The following is a 23,113-nucleotide window of genomic DNA, read 5'->3' as shown; positions in this document are numbered from 1 at the left end:
ATCACCTGTATATATAGAGCTAATGTATTCAACTCCTCTTTCTTCCCCAGAGCACAAAAACTACATCTAGGTGAGTAATGAGAGTGGCAGGCTTCAAGTGGTGCATGCCCTCTACTCTAACACTGGCAGGCCTGGACAACTAGGAACTGTAAATGGTTCCCTAGTAACTCCCTTTGAGCCAAAGCCTCTTTAATAGAATACATAGGTGAACAGACCTGCTGATATAGAAATAAATATATTTGTGGAGCTTGCGCCCTTTCTCTGCTCAGTCTATCGGGGTGTTGCCCCTCCCCTCAACTTTCCTGCCACGACTTGGATGTTAAACGCACATTAAGAGGGGTCTACAGTGGAGATCTTATTTTGGATGGGCCTTCCGATAGACGGTGGTACTCATGGTCGTCCGATGAGGTGTTCCACGGGGCTCTGCCTCCCCTACACCCTGTCCATGCGCCAGCCGCTGGGTGATGTGTTACAGATGTTTCCAGGCCTCATATGACAGCCTCAGACTGGTTCTCCGGGTTCCGGTCACTCTCTCTCCCTTCCTGGAGAGGTTTCTCTTTTTTTTTCCTTTTTATAGAAAATACTCTTCCGAGTCAGGAGGAGCTGCAGGGTTATCCCCCTTATTCCAGCTCCCTCTCGGATCCTCAGTTCTTTCCTCTCCTCTACCCCAAGCAGGGAGCTCCCTTGCCTCCTGAGTGTAAGCCGCTTCAGGAGACTGAGAGAGTGCCTCTGCTTGCACTCCTTGTCTGCCTCCTGCTCTGCCTCCTGCAGAAGGCTTAAAGCCCTTCCCTGGGCTACCTGCTTGAGTCTCGCAGGCTGGGTCCTCTCCTTCCCGTGCCAGAGCTCGCCTCACGAGCTGCCTGCCCATGCTGTCTCTCTCCAGCTCTCCCTCTCTCCCCAGTCCACCGGTGTTTTTAAATCTTCCCGCAGCGGCCGATATGGCCGCTGTGATTGGCTCAGCTGTTCCCCTTGCCAGGAACAGTGTTACGCCTCAGCTCTGTGTTCTTGGGCAACCCTGGCACAGGATGCAGTCTGTCTGACTCACAAGGACTCACCCCCCTCCCTCCCCTCCGCTACATAAATGAAACTGATTAAGATGCAGTGAGAGACATACCTAAGACCCTCAAGATAAGGGTGACAAGAGTGAACCAACTGCCCTAGGTCTCATTTGCATCTGAGATGGAACCAGATGACCATTCATTTACATGAGAGATGGAGAACAGAAAGCCTGAAGCAGAGACTGCAATGAATTCTGGGACCAGAGAAGCAGGGGAGCACTGCATGATGGGGAATCTGTGCTCCAAATGTTAATCAACCCATGTTCACACACACCCAGCTCAGCATTTATCAGACCAGTTCTAATCTGGATTTACTAAGGACTTTTCCCCCCCCAGACACACACACACCTCTAAGTTTAATAGACATCTCGGGCCGTACATTCCCCGGTCCCACTATGAGAGGCCTATTTAAACTTAATTGACTAAAAACTCGGTTGCCGGATTAGGGAATGCTGAGGCAAGAGACCGAGTCAGAGGGGGTATGGGCAACATTTGAACAATGGTTAAGGGTTCATCACAACATCCAGCCCGTTGGAGCCCTAATCACAGGTGTTGTCATACTTTTCCCGAGACGACTGGTGGGAGTCCTCTCCACAAAAGTTATGAGCACCCCAATAATTGCTTTAAGTCTGTTAAAAGACTATAGTAAGATCATGCTAAGCTGAGGCTTGTGCACAACAAGTAAAAATCCAAAATCCTGATGCTGCAAGCTATCTATTGTTTCTGAAGAAACCATGAGATATCCCATCAGTATATCTGCCATCCATAGGAATTTCAAGCTGGCTCCCAAGTATTTGGTTACTCCCTAATCTTATGTGTTTCCTGACTATCAATCAGTTTCCTGAGATGTTCCAAACCAGATAACCCCTTGTCAATAGAAAAGACAATGATTTACACAATTAAGGATGCTTCGAAGCAGGTGAACTGAGGGTATAAAAATCTGTAAAAAGTGTGTGTGCTTCAAGAAGGACAGAGAGGTGCTTCAGAAGGAAGAAGAAGAAGAAAGAAGAAAACTCCTGTGCTGACACCATCCCCTGTCGTTCTTGGGATGCTGGAAGAACAGATCATCTCTCTTCAAGAATTGTGCTACGGACTGTGCCTGTCAGCTCTGCAGCCTGAGTACCTTGGACTGGTGAGATCCCAGTCGCTCTCTCTTTTCTTTCTAGGCATAAACTTCTGAACCTGAACTGTATTAGTTAAGCTTGAGCTAAGTTTCCCCAAATACTTAGTGAAACCAGGGTAGTACTGTAATTGTTTGTGTTTGTTTTTCTTTTGCATATCTATTACTACTAGTACCATTATATATTTCATATGCTTAGCAATAAATAACTTTTATAGTCAAACTGGTAGTAACTGGGTATATTTTTCCTTCTCTGCTTCTCTTTCCTTCTGTGCTCTGCAGCAACGCTTCTTTTACCTAAGCTAAAGATCCCTGTGAAACCCAAAAATATTGTGGGGTCTGCTCATCAAGAGGCCAAAGATTGGGACGTGCTGAGTTTGAAACACATAAGGGGATCAGCTTGTACAGGCTGATTGACCCAGTTTGACTCAGATGTGCCCTTATGAACTGAATGCTGGCCCATGAGGGTGTCAGCTGGACACCCAGCCGGATTCAGAGGGATTCTGTTCACCTGTGTGCTTGTGTCTGACTGCATTTTCTTGTTGCTCTTATGAACTGATTCTTGGCATATGAGGGTGTCAGCCTGTCCATGCTGATCAGCCCAGCCAGGTCAGGCATGTCCCGTTAATTTGTGTGTGTTTGTGTGTATGACTGATTTGGTGACTGGAGGAACCCAGTCCCATTGAGACTGAGTCCTGCAAGATAGCTCCACTGGGGGTGAGGGCTTGCAGAAGGGAGAGATATAGCTCCGTATAGTAACACAAGCAGCACATTGACAGAATCACCAAGACCCTAGAAACTATCCCTAATAAATGAGCACACCCCAAAGTAATGGGCAAATTTGGTAACAACAGCTGATGCCACAGCTGGCGTAATGCCAGTTCGCGCGGCTCCAGCCGCAAACTCGACTCCTGCTCCCGCTGCTCTCCTCAAGGTACGGACGTCCCTCTGGGGGCTTGCTCTTGGGGTCTGGGGTCCACGGGCTCTCTTCTCTCTCCCTCGAGAGCCTGTGTGGGCACCTCACCGCCACAATATTTTATTAGTAAACTACATACCCACTATAGTGTCTTTTGCATTTCACTATCAGGAGTCCAAAAACAAGGTAATTTTGAATGTTCAACATTAACTCAGGCCTATAGTGCATATATGCATTAAGGTTTAATTATATGATTATACAATTTCACCTCTAATAAAACATCTGTTTTTCTTCAAGTGTCTTTAAGAAAACACATCATTAAACTGAGTTTCCATTTATATGCACAGGAGGTTGCAGTGCAATCTCAGCACAATATAGCTTTTTTGCCTGTAACTTGCTGGTGGTTTATTTATTTTTAAAGAATATTTTAAGTCTCCACTTCTTTAACTTAGTGGTATTAGCAGGTCAAAAGCTGACCAGCATTCGGAGATGTGTAGAGCTAATACCCATGCAATATATTTAGCATCATTTATCTAATGCCAGTTTCTTCCACCAAACTTATACCATTTCTGTGTTTATGGGATGGACAAGATCCATGAACACTTGTACCATGCAGCTAACCACCTCTCTGCAACTATGATTAACTTTGTCATGTTTCTACTGGAACTACTGGATCATGGAGTTTACCAGCAGGCAACTGTCTTTGCACACACTGTACTACATCCACCTTTAGGCAGTAGCAACCATCTTTCTGCTGCACAACTGAAAATATTCATAATTATTTTTGCAACCATATAGTTTCAAATTTATCAAAACAGACACTTTTCAAGAAAATCTGCTGATTACCAGAGCCTGAAATTTCAGGGATTTTTTTTTTTTTGAGACATCCAGACTTTGGGGGGAGGTGGGGGATAATATGAATGGTATTCAGAATTGCTTTTTCATATATTAGGCTAAATTGATTTTGGTTTTAATTCATTTCACTTCAGTGAAGTCATGCCAAGAATGGATTTGGTCCAATGTGTGCATTTATTTTTCGTATTTTATTCTAAATTTCAAAACATTAAGCTTTCCAAAACAAATATATGCAGTTGGATTAGGAAAGGGAAAAAGTTGGAAAAAAAGTTGCATAAGTATGCTCATCTTACTGTAGTGAGAGCTTGATGAAGTGAAGGATCCTTCCTTCTCTAACATCATTATGAGTAAAGATTTCTTATATGTGCAAGTCACAACTCACTTAAATATATGAACTACTACTATCTTCCTCAAAAAAAAACAAAAAATCCCAAATACTACAATTGAAGAAAATTCTTAGGACTTGAATGGGCTATTATTGTACAAGCCTTAGGTTTGTTCACTTCTCTAAAATGGCCTTCAACTCTTAATCTACTGAAGGTAGGAGTGTAACTCAAGAGACGGGGCTTGGTAGTCTTGATACTCTGTAGATTGTGCCAATCCAGTCTCTCCATAATTAACAGCAGCCTGAAAACTGCTTTTAATTTATGCCAGCTGCCAATGGCCTGGAGGGGTGGTTATAGCAAGTGGGGTTTTCAAAAAGTGGGGAAAAAAGAGGGAAGTTTCAACCAAGCCTCATTCCCTAACCACACCCCCTCACACTGGGGAGAAGGGCTGACCTTGGAACAGCTCTACTTATTCACAAGAATCTTCTATGCTGAGGTGATCCTTTCATAGTATGGCACAAAGCCTAGTAGTGCTGGTGAGAATCTGGGACTATATATGTAATCTTGACTCACAATTCAAAGGTTAGTTAGGAGGCAAGTGCTCCAGTTTCCCAAAGGAGGGCTTAAAAAGCTGTAGGGTATATTTTCAAAGCACCGTGCAGGATTTCAGCCATGTGACTCATTAATGTCAATGGGAATCATGTTGTTAAAACCTTGTGCAATGCTTTGAAAATTTATCCCTATATGTCAATTCTCTTTTCTGGGTAAAGTTATCAAAAACAGACCTTGTGGACCATTTTTTAGAAAAGAAAGTGCTCAGTGTTATATGCTAATAAATCAACTGTTCAGCAGGCTTGATCTCCCTCATTCCACTCCTCCCTTTCCATTTTATCATTGACTTTGCTTTTATGCAGAATTACAGTAATGTACAGTTTCTCCAGACATTGCCTGCAGGGTGGTTGCTGGAGCCTGAGAGACTGGTTTGCAAACTATGTGAAAAGGAAGAATTATGGCATAAGGGGTAACAATGTTTGTTCCACCATTTCAGCTAGAAAGCAGAATGAGAATAAGGACAAAAATGCTTTATAATATTTATGATTAGGTATGTTAAACTGTAACAAATCATCCATTGGCTAGTTTAAAAATCCCTTTATATTGAGACATGCTTTTGGTGTTTGCATTTTATTTTTCTGAAGTCCTTCATATTGGGATATTCTGACAATGACATTTGAGTTGATTGTAGCACACATTTAACAGAGAGATCTGATCTCCCAGAAAAAGTTTTGCCTCCTGGGTTCTGTGGAGTACATATGGAACCATTGTGCAAAATCAGTACATTTTCACGTAGATTAGTAATGGCTTTGAAGCAGTGTAAGAGAATGAATTGTGTATTCCTGTTGTTCTCATTTTTGAAGCTCTGCAGAATGGGCTGTGATGTTCTTGGTCTTCCAGAAGTTTAGCACATCTGTGGTACAGTAAAAGCTTTGTTATCTGGCATGAGTGGGGTAAGGAGGGTGCCAGTTAACTAAAAATTCCGGTTATATATGGGCTTGCACATGGTGGTGGCGCGGGGTGGTGGACAGCAGTAGCGGCTGCTGCCAGGTGCAAACTCCACCCCCATCCTGTGTCCAGCTGGTTGGGCAGTGCCTGTGAGGCCCACAGAGGGGCCCACTGCTCTTGCCCCTCCTCCCCCCCAGCCCTGCTCAGGAAATACATGATGCACATGCTGGATAATGGAGTATTATGGTTAGTAAAATGCTGGTTAACACAGCTTTTACTGTATATAGAATAGTATAAGTTTCACTGTGCGTTTATTAATAGACTGCAAAGTTGTTTACCTCTAGATTGCTGGTTCTGATCCAGCCCTACAAGGAAGTGCTGTATGTAGAACACACGGCCAGTGTGAACCCTGATAGAAATACAAGAGCATAGGACATAAAATAAGTTATTTCTTAATAGGCAGATGTTCCCTCTCAGTAACAGGTCTACCAAAAGGCTCAGCAAAGACTATTTCAGTTACTCCTGACTCCTTCATTTTACATTATGAAAAAGCTTGTATGGCTACTCCCTTGCTGTATCTTTTGTGACAGCAAATCTCAGTCTTCGTGAGAAGACTTCTCAGGTGCTTTCATCTAAAGACAGCAACAACATTTCTAAGACTAGCCAGACACAGAGGTGAAGAACAGAAATTTCAGTCAGAGGCAGTGAGAAAAAGAAAAAAAAAATCTAATCAGACCAAATGTATTTGTCAATTTTGCTAGATTAGCTAATTTTCACTTCCACTGAGCCCTCATCTCTTTTCTCTTTCAAAAGTAAATTTCTGTTTTCCCCAGTTCAGCTTCTTACCAGTACCAGTTCTAATTCACTTGTATATCCTTGCTTGCTGGTGCAAAATCAAATTAATTTTCAGGTTTTTCCTTGTTGTGCTCCAGGGATATCAACAAGTCTTAAAATGTATTATTTTTGTGACTTTACTGAAGATAGACGTAGACTCTAACAACAAATGAAAGGATAACAGAGCTGTTACTTTGAGGGGTATTTATACAGTACTACTGTCTGTGTAATAAAATTATAATAGAGGAAAGTGGGTTGTTTTGTCTTAAGAAGGGCAAATTCCTAGAGACCAAACAGTGTCAAGTAATTGGGGCATTGTATTACTCATTAGAGTAATCCTACTTTTAGAGTATTGTTTTTTGAGGAAGATGTTAGTTGCAACAGTCCATAATAGATTGCCTTTATCCAAAATAATACTACTACTTAGAAGATCTGGGGGAAAAAGTGAGTTGGAACAGTTTGTTAGGCGCAGTGCTTTGCTGGGGGAAAATATTGTCAGTAATAGTTGTATAAATGGAAGAGTTAGGTAAAATAAAATGGAGAAAAGTGGCACTGGGACAAAATATAATAGAAACTTATTGCCTGGTTCCTTGATATTCCTTCAGGCCAGTCATTAATATTTTTACATCCAACTACAAATCTTCGCTTCCTGATTCTACAAGAACTCTCCTGTAAGGACTGCTTGTTTGAGACTATGACTTGGGGAAAGAGAATGCCACTTGCAGTGATTTCAGAAGCTTAGGAAATATGCTAGAAAAGTTAGTAGCCAGTTGGGAAACTTTTCTTTGATAAGTATGACATTAATGGCATTGTTTCCATCAATGGTAATAGGCGAAGGAGAATTCCAAAAAAATTTCATCTAGTACTACAGCTACACATCAAATGCTAAGTTGACCTAGTTAGTTTTGGACTCCTAAAACATTTTTAACTTTAGGAGAAAATATAGATAAAAGGGACTGAGTCACAGACTTAAGGTTGTTGAGATACATTTGATCTTTTAAATCAGTAACAACATTAAACGGATAATAATCCCTGTCTCTTCTGCAGGCAGGACAGAACTTCTTTATGGCCTACTGTAACAAGGAGCACCAACCCTGTTAGGTATGTTCCAAAGGGGAGCAGGACGTTTGTAGCCCACAGGGGTCAATGGCTACAATAGCCAGTCCCAACAAGAAAATAGACACCAAGGCTGGGGTCTGTTATGGACCATCTGAGAGGCATGGGCATGGCTACAGGGCCAGAAGGAGACCCTGAATAGCCTCTAAGGCAGCAGGTTCTCCCGAGGCTCTAAGAGGGCAAGGAAAGCCGTAGCATAGTGACCCAGGGGCAAGGTACAGCTGCATGAGACTCACTCTGGGTCCCTGGAGTGTAGCTCCCTCAAACCCCCATCAAAGCATGGCAGGTGAGGTAGAAAGGGAGGGTACTCTGGGGAGTCAGAGTACAGGGGGGGACAGGGTCAAGTGGCCATCAGGGGGCATCATGGCAACCCTGGGCCCTGACCATTTGGCACCTATGCAATTATCATGGTGTCAGCCAGTGTGACAGGGAGTGCTCTCCAGGGCCTGATGCAGTATTGGCCCACCCACCTGTCTTGGGCAGTCTGCCCTGTCTTGCCTTGTTGTTAAGATATTATTTATAATAACATGGGAAGCTGCCCCTTGAATGCCCTAATGTCTACGGGTTTACACACGACTCTGACTTCCCATTATCGTGTCCCATACCTTACAGATGTTTCACTGTTGTTATCCACTCTATGCACCCTTTTGGCACGGAGCCCTCTGGCTCCTGTGTGTCTATACCACTTGGGCACTGAGTTCTCTGATGCCTGACTCTGTGCCTCTCAGGTGCCTGACTGTATGCACCCATCACTGGGCTCTGCCCAGCTCCTGTGCCCTTTTTCCTGAGCACCAAGGAGGCCTCCAAGCCTCCCCTTATAGCTTTATCCTGGTCCACTGGATTAAACAATAACACAAATACAAGCCCCTGGGCTACAACATAACAACAGTAATGGAGACTGTGTTCTGTCTTTTTAAGAAGGTAAAACTTCCACCCTTAGGACAACACATCTCTTAGCCCTAGGTACCTTAGGCCCCTGGATCCTCATGGTTCTGGTAGGCAGCAAAGTAGGTAGCACCTAAGCTCAGGTGGCTCGCTTGGACAGAGGCTCCTTTCCTTAGCAGTTGCTAGAGAGAGAGTGTTCCTGTTAGCTCCAGCCCTAGGCTTATATGTTCCCCAGGACCTTGCCTCCTCCTGGTCTACTGACTGCCTGCAGGTGTGGGCCATTTCCCCTATTAGGCTATTGCTTAGGCAACCTGCAGCTGTGGAGCTCTGCCTAGGCTCTGAGTAGCCTGGCCAGGCTGCTTCTGTTCTTTAAAGTAGCAGGCACATTTTGGTGCCCTGCTACAGTCAGATATCTTCCCAGATAGTCAGGTAAGCAGCACGCTGACTGCCTTATATTTGTAATTTTCAAGCTCAATAAAATTAGGTCATCATCTTTTGACTTTTCAGTCTTTTTCTGAGGGGATAAATAATATTAGATCTAAAAGAGCTTTAGAGTAGGCCTGTGCAAATAGGGAAGTATTCGATTCGGATGCCAACTTGGAGGACAGTGATTCAATTTGGAGATTCAGATCACTGTCCCGAATTGATTTGGCCAAATTGGCTTTGGAAGATTCGGCACTGATTCGGAGAGATTCAGTGATTCGGCCATAGACTATAATGGGGAATCACTGAAATACCTATAACTTTGTCATTTTTTGGCATATTTGGATGAAAACAGCAGGGATGGTAGCCTGGTAGCCCGTTCTGAGGCCGTGAAACCTGCCAGGTTTCAAAGAGATAGATGCAGGGGTTTCTGGGAAACTTTACCTCAAGGTGCTGACAAGCAGAACTCATGACGTGTGAATTTGTGTGTGTGTTAAGGTGCAGTGGGGTGGAAGCTGCAGACATGCTAGCCCCTGCTGAGGCCATGAAGCCTGCCAGGTTTCAAGGAGATAGGTGCAGGGGTTTCTGGGAAACTGCACCTCAAGCTTCTGAATCAAAACTCATGACATGCATGACTTTGTGCGTGTATTAAGGTGCAGCAGGATGAAAAGAGCAGGGATGGTAGCCTGGGAGCCTTCCCAGTGCTCAGGCAGAAACAGCACACAAAAGGGACAGAAAGGCTGCAGACAGAGGCTTATGTGTTGCTTTTATGTCTTTCCCCCAGAGCACAGTGATTGGAAGGGGACTCAGGCAAAGATCACAGTCACTGGCTAGCTACAGGTATCTTCCCCCCCCCGCTCCCCCTTCCTCTTCTCAGTTTCTGTTTCTCTGAAAGACTGCCTTCCAAATCTACGAATTTCCAAATCTTTTTCCAAATCGATTCGGAGGCTCCAAATTGATTCAGAGGGTGTTTTTGGTCTGATTCAATTTGGATTCAGTGATTTGGCCTCCGAATCCGGCTAAATCTTCTCTGAATCAAATCGGTGACTAAAGCTTTGCACACCCCTACTTTACAATAGTGCTTAAAATTACTTATATCTATTATGCAAAGTGAAAAGTTGAAGCTCAGAGTTCTCTTCATTTTACACCACTTTTTGTGCTGGCTCATGCATTGCTTTTCTGTTCCAGTGGGACTTGTGTTTTGTTCTTTGCAAGATAGAGAATCTTATAAAATCCTTGTGCATAGGCATATACCATGATGATGGATGCAAAATAAGAAAACTGTTAGACATATGTAGCAAAAGTTTCTAAGAAGTCTGTTTAAATAATAAATGCCAAATTAAAATCTAGGTATAGATTTATATTTGTATGGATATAAGTAACTTTTCTTGAATAATTGGTTAACTGTAGCTCTCATTAATATTTCCCCATTTTGCCAATTGATTTCACTACATAATGTTTAAAGATTTTTATTTTACTATTTTATTGCTTTATTTTATTTATTTTTATGTCATCATATTGTTTGATTTTACTTTTGTTTAAAGTAGAACATGTACTTTTATTGTATGCTTTTACCAATAACCACAAATCATGTAATTTTATTATGTATAATTTTGTTAATTCTACTGTATCATTTAGCAACAGCTATAAATAAACTACTCTTACTACATAATCCCCAAACTGTGTATAGGGAATTTTGTTTTATCAAGGTGTTAATTATTTTCAACCATATGTTTTAATGGCAGCCAGATTGAGAACTGATAGAAATGATAAATAAGTGTAATAACATAAAACTAACTTAAGGATGTGAGGTCCAGTTTTCAAACATAACTATTACAATGGTTTTGCTTTCTGTTACCAGATGTAGCTGCTACCTCAGTTCTCTCCTTTTCAAATTAGTATTAATTTAACCAAGTCAACCAGTGGTGCCCATAGGACACCATTGCCTTAGTAATATCCTAACCCATTCACTACATATTCTGCTTTGTCAACGTCTTCTGGGAAAAGTGACAAATAAATTAAACTGCTTTCTCAGTTTGCCCTGTAGTTAATGGCTTCCCACCCCAGCCCTCTGTTAAATCTCCCCTTCTCCAACTTTGTTATGCAGGATGAGTACGCCTGCAAAGTGCACTCTTCTGCTTCATTCCATTTGCAAAAGAACCCACAGATTGCTCCTCAAATATCTGAAAATTGCCCTTTATTCTTCTCACACTTCAAGGGAGACAAACTCATAATGGTTCTTGCTTTTTTAATATCCTTCCCTGTTTCCCTTATGAATTTTTGTCTAGACTGTAACACTCATCAGCCCCAAGAACCACAATTCCTAGTCTGCCTCCTTTCTGAAACCAAGAGTAGGGTAATGTTGGATCTTAAGTCATCCCTGTGAAAGCCATCCAGATCTGACATCTACATACTTGATCAGAATGCTTGAATTGGCTTTGAGACAATGTTATGTGTGCTTCAAGGATTATTTGAGTTACCTAACTCAGGTTTAAAAGTGAGACTATTTAATCAGTAACTCAGGAAATATGCAATTTGGGTTATGTTTTGAGTTGTACCATACTTGACTGTCTTTTGGAAGAAGCAGTAAGACTACTTTTTTCTGTTAATATTTCTGAGAGCATTTAAAGAGCAAATTCCAAGATGGAGTCATAATGTAATTCAAGGCTGCAAACCAGAAAATATTGTAAACTTTAGAATCCTTGCAGCTGAAAAACACAATGGATGACACTTGCCCTTTTGCAGAAAGTGAACACTAAGTAAATGCACCATTTAATCTTTCTTTCTGCAATGAAATAAGCTATATAGAGAGAGACTTCCTAATGTGGTGGCTTGTGTACTACCAGTGACCTTGAGAGTGAAGCTATCTGGAGTTTTCTACTTCTGGTAGGGTCATCCTTAGTGGCAAAGTTGAGAGTGACATTTTTCAAACTAATAGTGATCTGGAAAAAAACAACAACAAAATTGTCCCCAACAGCAGAGCAGGCAGATGAAAAAAGAATGATAAGGCAGGCCAGCCTGGGCCAAGTACTTTAGCAGCTGCACTGGCAGTAAGCCGTTAGCTAGTGAACTCTGCCCCAGTTTAGAAACAGCAAGCTTCTTGACTGGCTGTTGGGAGTGCTTCCTATCAATTTACTATTAGCTGAGGCTGTGGGTTTCCAGTCTAGTCAACAGTTCTGACTTTGTCTGCTGTGCCTGCTTCTGACTCTTGAGCTCTCTGGTTTTACTGGGTTCCAACTCTGGTTTTTGGCTTTTCCTCAGACTTTGGATTTCCCCTATGGATCTTTGTTCTGGTTCTTGACCCCTGCTTTGGCTCTGTGTTTGGATTTTGACCTTTGAGTTTCCCTGTTGGACTTTGTAGTTTAGCTTCTGACCTTCTGGATTCTGACCCTGGCTTGTATTATAGACGCTGCTCCAGCCTCTCCCTCCAGATCTGGTAATCAGCCCTGGGACCCTACTCCTTTCCTCAGAGACCTGATTTTCATGCCAGACTGCCCATGACCCTGTCCCCTAACAGAATACTACAATGGTTATAAAGGCAGATGAAGTTTGCAGTGCAATAGAAACCTTCAGTCATCTAGGTTTTCTTTGCCGTAAGATTAAGGTTTCCTTCCCACAAAGTATTGTGCGGTTGCTGATGCACAATGGCATCCTTACATTAAGAGAAGATGCGTATAGGCATCTTTCCTTAATCACAACTCCTAAGACAATGGGCAAGTGGTGATGGGGGCAGATGCTAGTGAATTCACAGTTAATACTGGAAGCCCCCAGCCACAAACCTACATGGAGGAGATGATTGGACGATGGTGATTTTGCACATGGAACTGAGATAGGTATGCAATTTGGCAGCTGTAGTCATGACTGAGTAGGTCTATTTAGGATCCACTCTGCTCACCCCATGTGGGGAGGACCTGAAACAGTGTGCCTAATTTGACCTGACTGGAAAATTGAATCTAGTGGGATTGTTCTGTCTGCGGTCCAAATCAAGTAATGAAGTTTGCAACCTGGATCATCCATCCACATGCTGGTGGACAAACTTAACAGTGACCGACCAAAGCAAAGGACAGCACTTGTGGCCAGAGAACTTGCATGATTTGATATTGACATTGCTGCACTTAATGAGATCAGATGCACAGGATGGGTAGCTCATGGAGCATTTTGGTAATTACACCTTCTTTTACAAAGGAAAAGCCAAAGAAGACAAACACATCCACAGCATTGGATTTACTGCCAAAACCAAAATTGATACTTAGGTGCTAGAATGTTCTGTTGGCATCAACAAAGGCCTCGTGATCCTTTGTCTTTAACTGACCAACAGACAACACGCAAGAGTAATCAGTACATACACTGATGTATTTGGAAAGGGGGTAGGGAAAGTCCATTCTAATGGAATACTTCTCCTGAGCAAGTGTTCAGAACATGATCATGTCATCATGCTTATTCCACCAAAGCAACAACTAGAAGACATCATTGATGTGCCCCCATTCAGAACACTGGCACCTGATTGACTACGTCATATTATGTGCCCAGGACCATCATAAAGTCCAGACCACAAGAACTATGACCAAAATAGACAAATTATAGTTTGATACATTCCATCATGTCCATTTGTACTGTTCCAAAATGATGCAAACAAAAGAAGCAACCAAAGAAAAGTGTCAATAACTAGTGCTTGAAAGAAACTGCTAGGAGTGATCATCTCCAGCAGTGCCTTAATGATGTAACCCTGGGCACGACACTACACATGCCCTCACCTAAATAGTGGGATCTTGGGGTACCCGGTAACCAGTAGCCCTGCCCAGCCCCCCTGGGAAGCTGCTGCAGGGTCCCCGAGCGGAGAGCCTCCCCTTACAATCAAGCACCATTGCAGACAGTTATAAAACTATTTACAAGATTTAATTATTTACAAAATAACAAGTAACCAATAAATAAACAAACACATTGATATACCAACTAATAAACCCTCAAGAACTTATTTACACAGTCTCTCACTTGCACACGGTGTACTGGGGATCCTGTGTGCACTGCCCCTGGCGGGGTGTCTCAGGGAGCAGAACTGTCTGTGTCTCTTTGCAGGGTCCATGGGCACTCTCTGGTGCTGGTGTCCCTCTCCGTGCTCCAGAGGTCTCTGGGCAGCAGGTGGCAGCTCTTCCTCTGCAGTCCCTGCAAGATAGCCTTCACCTTCCTCTGACCCCCCTTCCCTGGCTCAGCAGGGAACAGTGTCTGGGCTGCAGGCTGTAGCAGTTCTCCTGACCCGCACAGCCTCACAGCCCCGGCAAACGCAGCCCCTCCCTAGGCCTTGCCTGCCCTGGGGCCCCTCACCCACCAGTGAAAACAGGTCAGTCTCTAGCAGTCTCCCCTTGGCTTTGCTGTGCTCACCCAGTCACACGGGGCTGCAGGCGGGTCTTCCCAGGCTCGGAGTCTCCACACAAGCAGCCCCTCTCTGGTCCTGCCGAGGCAGTGCTCCCCGGCCTGAGAGAGGAACTAGATACTGTATCACTCCCGGTGCAGCCTCCGCTGCTGCTGCTGCTTCTGCAGGGCTCTGCCAGGGGCTCTCTGAGGGACCACTGTGTTGAGACTCTCTCTCTGGTCTCCAGCCTGCCCCTCAGGCCCTCTCTCTCTCTTGTTCCCCCCGGCGGGAAAACTGCTCCCCCCTTTTATCCAAGCCTCTCAGCCAATCTCAGGCCAGGGCCCTTCCCGGGCTTTTGCTAACGGCTCTATTTCAAAACTTTGCTGAGGTTACGTCACCCCTCCCACTTCCAACAGGGCTGCCTCCAAACAGCTTCACTTGCCCTCAGAGCCTACAGTGTCCCCGCTGGGACAAACTCTGTGTCTCTGCGGGGCAGCCCTTCCCATTCTTTCAGGTGGGTCCATTTTTTTAATGCTGCTACAATGAAAAACTCACCAAGCCCCCTGAGGATCTTGGGGGCACTATGACACTATTGATCACTGGGACAGCCTCAAGGAAAGAATCTCTAGGTTTCTCTGCAAAGAAACATCAGGACTGGTACAATGAGAATGATAAGGAAATTCAAGTTCTAACTGACAAAAAAGGAGAGCATTCAAAGCCTGTCAGAATTACATCAAGTCCAAAAAGGAGCAAGACACTATCACCACATTAAAACTGAGACCCAGAGGAAAATTTGAGAGTGAAAGAACTGGTGGAAGGAAAAGAGAGCAACTGGTGGAAACAAAAGACATTCAAAATGACAGCCACAGCACCCATAGTTTCTTCAGGACAGCCAAAGCTATCTCTGGGCCAAGCATACAAGGAACTGTTCCTCTGAGGTCCAAGGATGGAACAGCACTCCTTGAAAGACAGCTCCATCATCAATGTCTAGTGGAAGGAGCACTTTCAAGTGCTCCTGAATTGAGATTCTAATGTCAAAGACAATACCACCTAAGCCATTCCCAATGAGTCATTGTAGACTACAGCCCATTAAGAAGTACCTTGCAGAGCCACCAATTTATCAAGAGGCTTTGAAAGCCATTAAGCAGATAAAGAACAGCAAATGTGGTCCTGATAGAATACCAGGTGAAATGTATAAGCAATGTAGAAAGAAGCTCTTTTACCAACTGCATGTCAATATTATAAAAATCTGGAAACATGAACAGATTCCCAATGACCCAAGAGGCTCCAGAATCATTCAAGAAAGGAGACAGACCAGATTGCAGCAATTATCATGGCATTGCACTCCTCTCAAAGCTGGGAAGATCCTTGCCTGCATTCTCCTCAGTAGACTTACCGAAGAGATTCTATCATGTCCCAATGTGTACAGTAGATATGATCTCTGTTGCTAGACAACTGCAGGAGAAGTACCATGAGCAACACCAATATTTTAATATGTTCTTCATTGGCCCGATTTAAGTCCCACTGATGATCCTGATGAGATTTGGATGCCCGCCAAAATTCGTCACCATTATCAGACTTCTTCATGATGACATGAAAGCAACCATCCTAAATGATGACTTAGAAACAGACCCCTTCAGTATTACAACTGGAGTCAAGCAAAGAAGTATGATCACACCAACACCCTTTTCTATATATATCATAGCTATTTCATATCTCATTGGTGATAGACCCCCATTTGGAATCAGAATCCAGTATTGCATGGATAGGAATCTCTTTAATGCCAGCATATAATATTCCAAATCCAAGATAAACAACTCCTCCATTACTGATCTTCAATATATTGATGTTTGTGTTATATGCGCCCACTGAAATGGAGGGCTCCAGGGCACTTCAACTTCTGTGTAGCACATGAAAGTCTTGGACTCACTGTCAACTTCACAAAAACCAAGATACTTTACCAACCCACCCCAAACCAACAGGATTGCAATTAGAAAGCAAGCAATCTTTGGAGAATGTTGAGCATTTCCCTATGTGAGCAGCCATCTTTTAAAAAAAAAATATAGACAGTCATATAAACACCAGATAAAATCTGCCAGTGCTGCCTTTGGACATCTCCAAAATTGTATCTGATGTTCATGACATCAGGACTCAAACCAAACTTCTCATCTACCAGCCTGTTGTTATTCCTACCCTGTTGTTTGGGTGTGAAACTTGGGTGACATATCAGAAACACCTGAAAAATTTGTAATGTTACCATCAGTGATAGCTTAGGGAAATCCTCCATATCAAATGGAAGGACAAAAGAACAAACACCAGTGTTTTAGCTGAATCAAACACCACCAGCACTGAAGCCATATTTATATAGCACCAGCTCCGTTGGACAAGACATGTCATAAGGATGCCTGACAACCAGCTTCCAAAACAGGTCCTGTACTCTCAACTCACCAATGGTTTTTGCTGTAGAGATAGCAAAAGAAGAGATTCAAGGACATCATGTAGGCCAATCTGAAGAAATGCAATATTATTAAATCAATACCCAGGAGACTCAAGAACCAAATCATCCCAAATGGTGCTGTGATATATGATAAGTCATTGAGTATTTTGGGCAAACTCACCTCACTATGGAGGTAGATGAACAAGAGAAACAAAAGGGAAGAACTGTAACCAAACATCACCAGGATCTACTCCTCCCTCCCAGAAATATTTGCCATGTCTGCATTCGAACAAGCAGATCTTGGATCAGCCTCTTCGGTCATCTGTGGACTCACTGGTGACTTCCCTATTTACTGAAAGACTGTCATCCTCCAATCGATGCACTGCCAAAGACAATGACAGAAATAAACTGCGTTGTTTTTCTTTTTGGTGTCCGTTGGTTACATGTATCACTTCCACTTTCTTCTGTTTCCTTTACTCCAGCACTCTTCTTTTTCCACCTGCATCTGCCATCTTTTTCACTTTCTCCATGTTTACTTCTGATCAGTACAATAGATATAAATCTATGTGGTGTTCCCTCCAAAATACAGAGAAATACTGGTATTGCAACTGAACAGCTAATCCAGTGGTTCTCAACCTTGTTAGACTCAAGGCACAGCCCTGAGAAATTGCTAGCTCTTATCTTTCACTCATTTTTGGCTATGGAAAAATGATAGAGCAATTTTTCTGCTGCAAAGAACTCAGAAAGACCACAAGAGTTTCTAGAATGTTTTGTCATTCTGGATTACTATTTGAAATCTCTTGGTTTAGCTTGTGAATCACGTGTAGGGGTTTACACATCCAAAAATGCCAATATTCCACAACCCCCTTAAGAGGATCTTGTAGCACCCCAGGGTGTCATGGCACCCAGGCTGTCCAAGTGAACTTAGATTCCCGCATAGACAGCTTTCACATCTCTACCTTGGATGGAAGACAATGACGCTATGGGTATTTTAAATAGCTAATGGGGTTTTCTGTATGATAGACATCATTAGAAGGGATCAAGTGGGGTAACTGAATTATTTTGTTTTCTATTTTAGGTTTTTTTCACCTCAGTTTGTTCTTGTTTGGGGTACTTTTGAGCAATGTTTCCAGTAATGTCATGATTGCATTTAAATTCTGTTCCTATATTTCACCAAAACTAGCAGCCAAAAGATAAAAAAGAAAAAGCTTTTCAATACAAAACAGATTGCTCAAACAGCTGAAATAGTTCTTTCATGTATCTGTGTCTACTGTGAAGTACTATCACACATTTAGGCATCTGCCAGCTCAGAAGTGATTTCTGAATAATGGATGTGAACAAGTCAGCTCCTCAGATGGCAGCTTTCCATAACTGTGTTTAATTTTGGGTAATGCCCTTATTTAATATTGTTCCTTTTTCTGGTACATTTTACTTCCAAATTTCATTTCTATCATGTTTTTTTAATACTATTTCCATTATGGGTCTCAAGGGAAAAACAAAGACAAGTAGCTTTGAAATACTAATAAACAAAAACTACATTAAAAAATGCAGAGACTGGGATTTAAATCCTTCTGCACAAATCACAGAAATTCATAGCAGCAGACTCATTTGAGGCCTGATCCAAAACCTACTGAATTCAAATGCAAAACTTCGACTGACTTTCATCTTTAGATCAGGACCTGTAGCTGTGCCCTTTGTAATATCAATGAAGTGTTCATAGAAATATTTATTCTACCTAGTCTAGTATTCTGTCTCTGGTAGTAGCCAGTGCTGGATGGTTTATAGAAGACTATGAGAATTTTCAGTAGGCAAATGTGAGCTAATCTATCCCCACAGGATTCTCTCTTTAACCTTGAAAAGAGATTGGCTTTATCCTTGAAGCATATGAATGAATGCCCCTTGTTTTATGCAATAACTACTATAACTCTGGATAAAGGTGCACTCCCTTTTTTGAATCTTGATAAGTGATTTACTCAATCCATTCTTATGACAATGAGTTCTTCACTCTAATTATTTGTTACATGGGAAAAGTATTTCCTTTTAACATTTTTGAATTGTCTTCCAATTTCACTTTCCTTTGTTCCTATACTACTAGGGGATGAAAACTAAAAGTACCTAATCTCTCTTACCAGTAGCAGTAATTAATTATTTTGCATATTTTTATAAGGTCCCTTCTAATTAATCTCATCTTTGAACTAAACAATTCCAGTCTTTTTAATTTCTCTCTTAATAGGAAAATGTTTCTATTGCCCTTCTCAACTCTGAATTTCTCTCTAATTCTGCAGCATCTTTTGTTTAGGTGGACTATTAGACACTGAATGCAATATTTCCACCTGGAGACAAAATACTGACTTTTGTATAATGGCATTATACTGGTTTCCATATTATTCTTCATCTCATTTTTATATACTTTAACTTTGTTAGCTTTTTTTGACTGCAGCTGTCCACAATGTTCAAATCCCTTCCCTGAGATGTAACAGTTAATTTAGAATTCAGTATGGTATGATTAGTTAGGTAAGGTATGATTAGTTATTTTGAAATCAGCATGCCACATGTGGATGAGGACCATCCAATATTCCCTCATCTTTTTTCCCCCTGATAGAGTCACTCTTATAAAGGCTTCATGATAGGTTCTGATGACTTCAATCTCAACATGTTAACATACTTCCTGAGACAGGAAACTTTTTGTCCAAAGTAAAGCAAAATATTATTTTCCCTCTGGGCTAGACACAGAAGTTACATACAGATCAGTTTAAGTGATCAGAAAGTGGTTTAAACCTGTAACAGAACAGAAATTCAGTGCACATACACTACTTTCAAAATGACCAAAACTGGTTTAAGATAAACCTGGTTGGATGAGGTATCAGACTTAATTGATTTAGGTTAAACTGGTTTATAGTCAAACTTCTGTCCCAGATCCCTTCCTGGTTCAAGTTAATTCACAGTTCCCCAGCATCCCAGGATACTTTGCAGCCCTGGGCTATGCTGCCTGCCCCAGTGGAGCAGGGGCTGCCTGCCTCATCCCTCTGCTCCTTAGCCTGCTTCCTGCCTGTGTCCATCAGCCCATGGGGGGGGGGCAAAATAGGGAAACAGACCCCCAGTCCCCCTAGCCAGGGTCTACCCAGCACATGGTGGGGAAGGAAAGTCCCTCTGGTGGGGGCTTTTCAGACCCTGGCAGCCCACTCCTCTCCCCTTCCCTAGTTGCTGACTGCTTCAGCAGCTGCCACAGGAGGGAGGGAGGAGAAGTCCTCCAGGTGGGGGGCCTGTCCAGCACAGGGGCACTGGGGAGAACCTTCCTTGAGGGGCTTCCCCTCACCCCAGCCCAGGGTCCCCCAGCTTGGGGCAGCCCCAGGGAGCTGAGAGGAATTCTTCCACTCCTGAACCCACATTGCTTCTTGCCTTAGCTCTTGTGAGTCTCAGGCAGCTTCAGGGACCAGAGGGAAATTCTCCTGCTTGGCAAAATTAATTCAGGGAGCAGGAAAATTTCCCTGCCCTGGGTTATCCCTGAGACTCCAGCAGCTAAGGTAAGGGGTTGAGGTTGGGGAGGGGAAGAATTTCATTCATCTCCCTGGGACTGCTAGGAGCTGGGGGACCCTGGGCTGGGGTGGGGGGAAGCCCCCCAAGGTGGGGGCTTCCCGGTGCCCCCATGCTGGGCAGGATGGGCAGGTGCTTGGCCTGGAGGACTTCTTCTCCCTCCCTCCTGTGGCAGTGGCTGAAGCAATCAGCAATTGGGAAGGGGGAGGAGGAATTCCCCTCAGCTCCCCAGGGCTGCCTGGGCTGGGGAACCCAGGCTGGGGGAAACTCCTGAGGGGGAACCTCTCCCAAGGTGGGTCAGCACCCAGACATGGGGTTGGTTCCTCTACTTTCTGTGAGGAGACAGCGGGGGTTTGGGGACACATGCCTGGGCTGGCAATGGCCAGGAGGCTGGGAGATGTGTTCTAGTTCCCCCCACCTCCTGGCCTGGGTCAGTGCAGGCCTCCCTCTGCCTTTCCCAATTGAAAACTGAATGTCAGTTCAGTTGGTTATTGGTTCAACCTATGCAGCTTAGAGGAAGCTGCCGAGATTGAATCAATTCAGCCACATGCTTTTTGACTAGCTGTACTTAGCCCTGTAGATTTAGAAAAGGGCCTTTTGAACAACTAGTAGGTGGTGAGCTCTTGACCACATTCAATGGGACTCTAATTAAAATACTAGCACTGCTTTTGTCCACTGTTAAAACAATGCATTAAATCTTCCCCCTGAAAATGGTAACAGTTAATTTATTACTCTATTACTCTACTGTATACATGTTTAAAGTAAAAATACTAGTATAGTTTATTCCTTTTAAAGCTTGCTGGAATGGAGAAAATATAATCAAAAGAGATGTAAAAAGTGATACTTGTGTTTGGGAGTATGTTTGTAAATGCAGTTAAAATAAAATATGGAAACTGCTTTTCTACTTTTCTTTTTTCCCCCAGATTTGAGAGGGAAACACTGGTGAGGTTGAGAAACTGGTTACAAAGTCTGAGTCTGAAGCAAATATGTATTCCAAAGATAAAAAAAATGTAGAAGTGTGTGCCCAACTATACTCTCCTATTATGTGAATTTTGTCAATAATTTCAAAAGATCAGACCCTAAGGATACTGATGGGTGGATCTCACACTGATCCAGTGGCATTTTGTGGAGCCAATACTTAGTATAAATAGTTTGCTCACATCAGCTCAATATCTGTACCCATATATGTGTACTTCCTTATGTCAAGATGAGAGTCAACAACACAACCTTAGCAAGAGCTTTGTACATGTATAAAGAGTTTTGTGCAGGATAAGACCAAGCTGAGGAAGAATTTCAGTTTCTGATCAGAACTGCACAAGTTTAAAATTTTAAATAACCACACTGAAAGCAGAGCAATTTTTGTTGTATAAATCTTGTGTGTGTTGTAATTAACACAAAAGATTTTGGCTGCAGGTCTGAATTTGGCTGAAGTGTTATAATGTAATGAGTTACTGAAACTATGAAAAAACAACTGATTACAACAGCCCAAGTCATTTTTTAAACTGGTTTTTTTTATAAAGCTGTTTTCTTTTAAGAACAGAATAATTTGAAACACCTTGGAAATTCATGTGTCTTATCTGGCAGAAACTAAACTGCAGCATTCTAGCTCTACTCTGCTTGTAGTGACCGTTAGGTTAGCTCCACATGAAGACCAAGTACGTCAAGCCTCTTATAATTTGGCCATAGGTTTCCGAAGACATCTGCAAATCATTGTATGAATCAGAAAAGTACAAATTCACAACAGTTCTACTCTCTTGAGTTGTGTTTGATATTTCCTGTTTTTAAGGTTTCCTTGGTACCTAACACAAAAACTGTTAAACACCAGCTGCTCCAAATGACTCAGATCTACAGATCCTTTGATCATCTATCTTGTCATGATTAACCAATTTCGGGATAATTGGGCAGGGGGGGACACACACTGTACAACTTTTTTTGTAAATATAAATATTCAATAAACATTTCTTGCAGCTCTTTGTGCAATATAAGCCCCAGCCTTGCTGCAGTAAAACTTGTACTCTAGCCTAGTATCAGTTTTCTATATCCAAAGAAATTTAGCTGATTTTAATAGGAGGGCCCCTTCCTCCCAATTATAAGAAAACCTATTTAAGTGGCTCTTTGCATTAGATTAATCTGGACCTAAAATCACTGTCAGTGATTGACTGACTTTGGAGCTGTGACTAAAATGACTACTTTTCCTTTTGTTTTTCTTTTTCTTTTGGCTTATGTTATTTATACTAGGGTAATTTCTTGTGAAAAGAGCAGTAAGAAGAAACAAATAAAGCATGAGACAATTATTGCATAGTGTTTTAGTCTGCTTCTTTTAGTTATGAAGCAAGCCATATCACTTTTCACTAATTGATTTGATGTCTCTCCTGGTAGGACAGATAGAGAAAAGATGATATGGCATGTAGAGTATAGCTGCTATATGAATATTCACATATAGTCTGTTAATGATTTTTCCATAAATCCTTAGTATCTCCCGAAACATGATTCAATGACATATCATTCAAAATGGATGAACCACCAGCTTAAAAAATATTTCCACCTCCCCCCTGAATAAATCTAACTACACTTATGAGACTTATGAGAAATAAATGAGACTGATGAAACAGGGGATGGATGGAATGAGTGTCAGTCTGTCTGTCTAAACAGAATCTATACATGAATGCAATAAACATAGCCAACTTTCCCAGAGACATCTTAAAGTTCCTTAAATCAACCTAATCTTAGCGAATTCTTAGCAAACAGTACATGAATGA

At 42.4% G+C, this 23,113-nt stretch overlaps 1 long non-coding RNA gene across 3 annotated transcripts; it reads right to left on the bottom strand.

Annotated features, from left to right (window-relative positions):
- Positions 1–3,103: 3,103 nt before the first annotated feature.
- Positions 3,104–19,772, bottom strand: LOC109285760 (uncharacterized). Of its 3 annotated transcripts, XR_002093589.2 has the most exons (4): positions 14,413–19,772; positions 14,026–14,196; positions 6,114–6,184; positions 3,104–5,740 (listed from the first exon to the last, which is right to left on the bottom strand). It is a non-coding gene; the product is annotated as an uncharacterized LOC109285760 (long non-coding RNA). The 3 variants fall into 3 exon arrangements; XR_009462602.1 differs by having other exon boundaries at positions 14,026–17,427; XR_009462603.1 differs by lacking the exons at positions 14,026–14,196; positions 14,413–19,772 and adding an exon at positions 8,693–8,860.
- Positions 19,773–23,113: the final 3,341 nt, after the last annotated feature.

The sequence above is a fragment of the Alligator mississippiensis genome, chromosome 5 (assembly GCF_030867095.1).
Source record: "Alligator mississippiensis isolate rAllMis1 chromosome 5, rAllMis1, whole genome shotgun sequence".
Lineage (NCBI taxonomy): Eukaryota > Metazoa > Chordata > Crocodylia > Alligatoridae > Alligator > Alligator mississippiensis.
The sequence above is the reverse complement of the archived record's forward strand: the minus strand, read 5'-3'. Positions and strand labels throughout refer to the sequence as shown.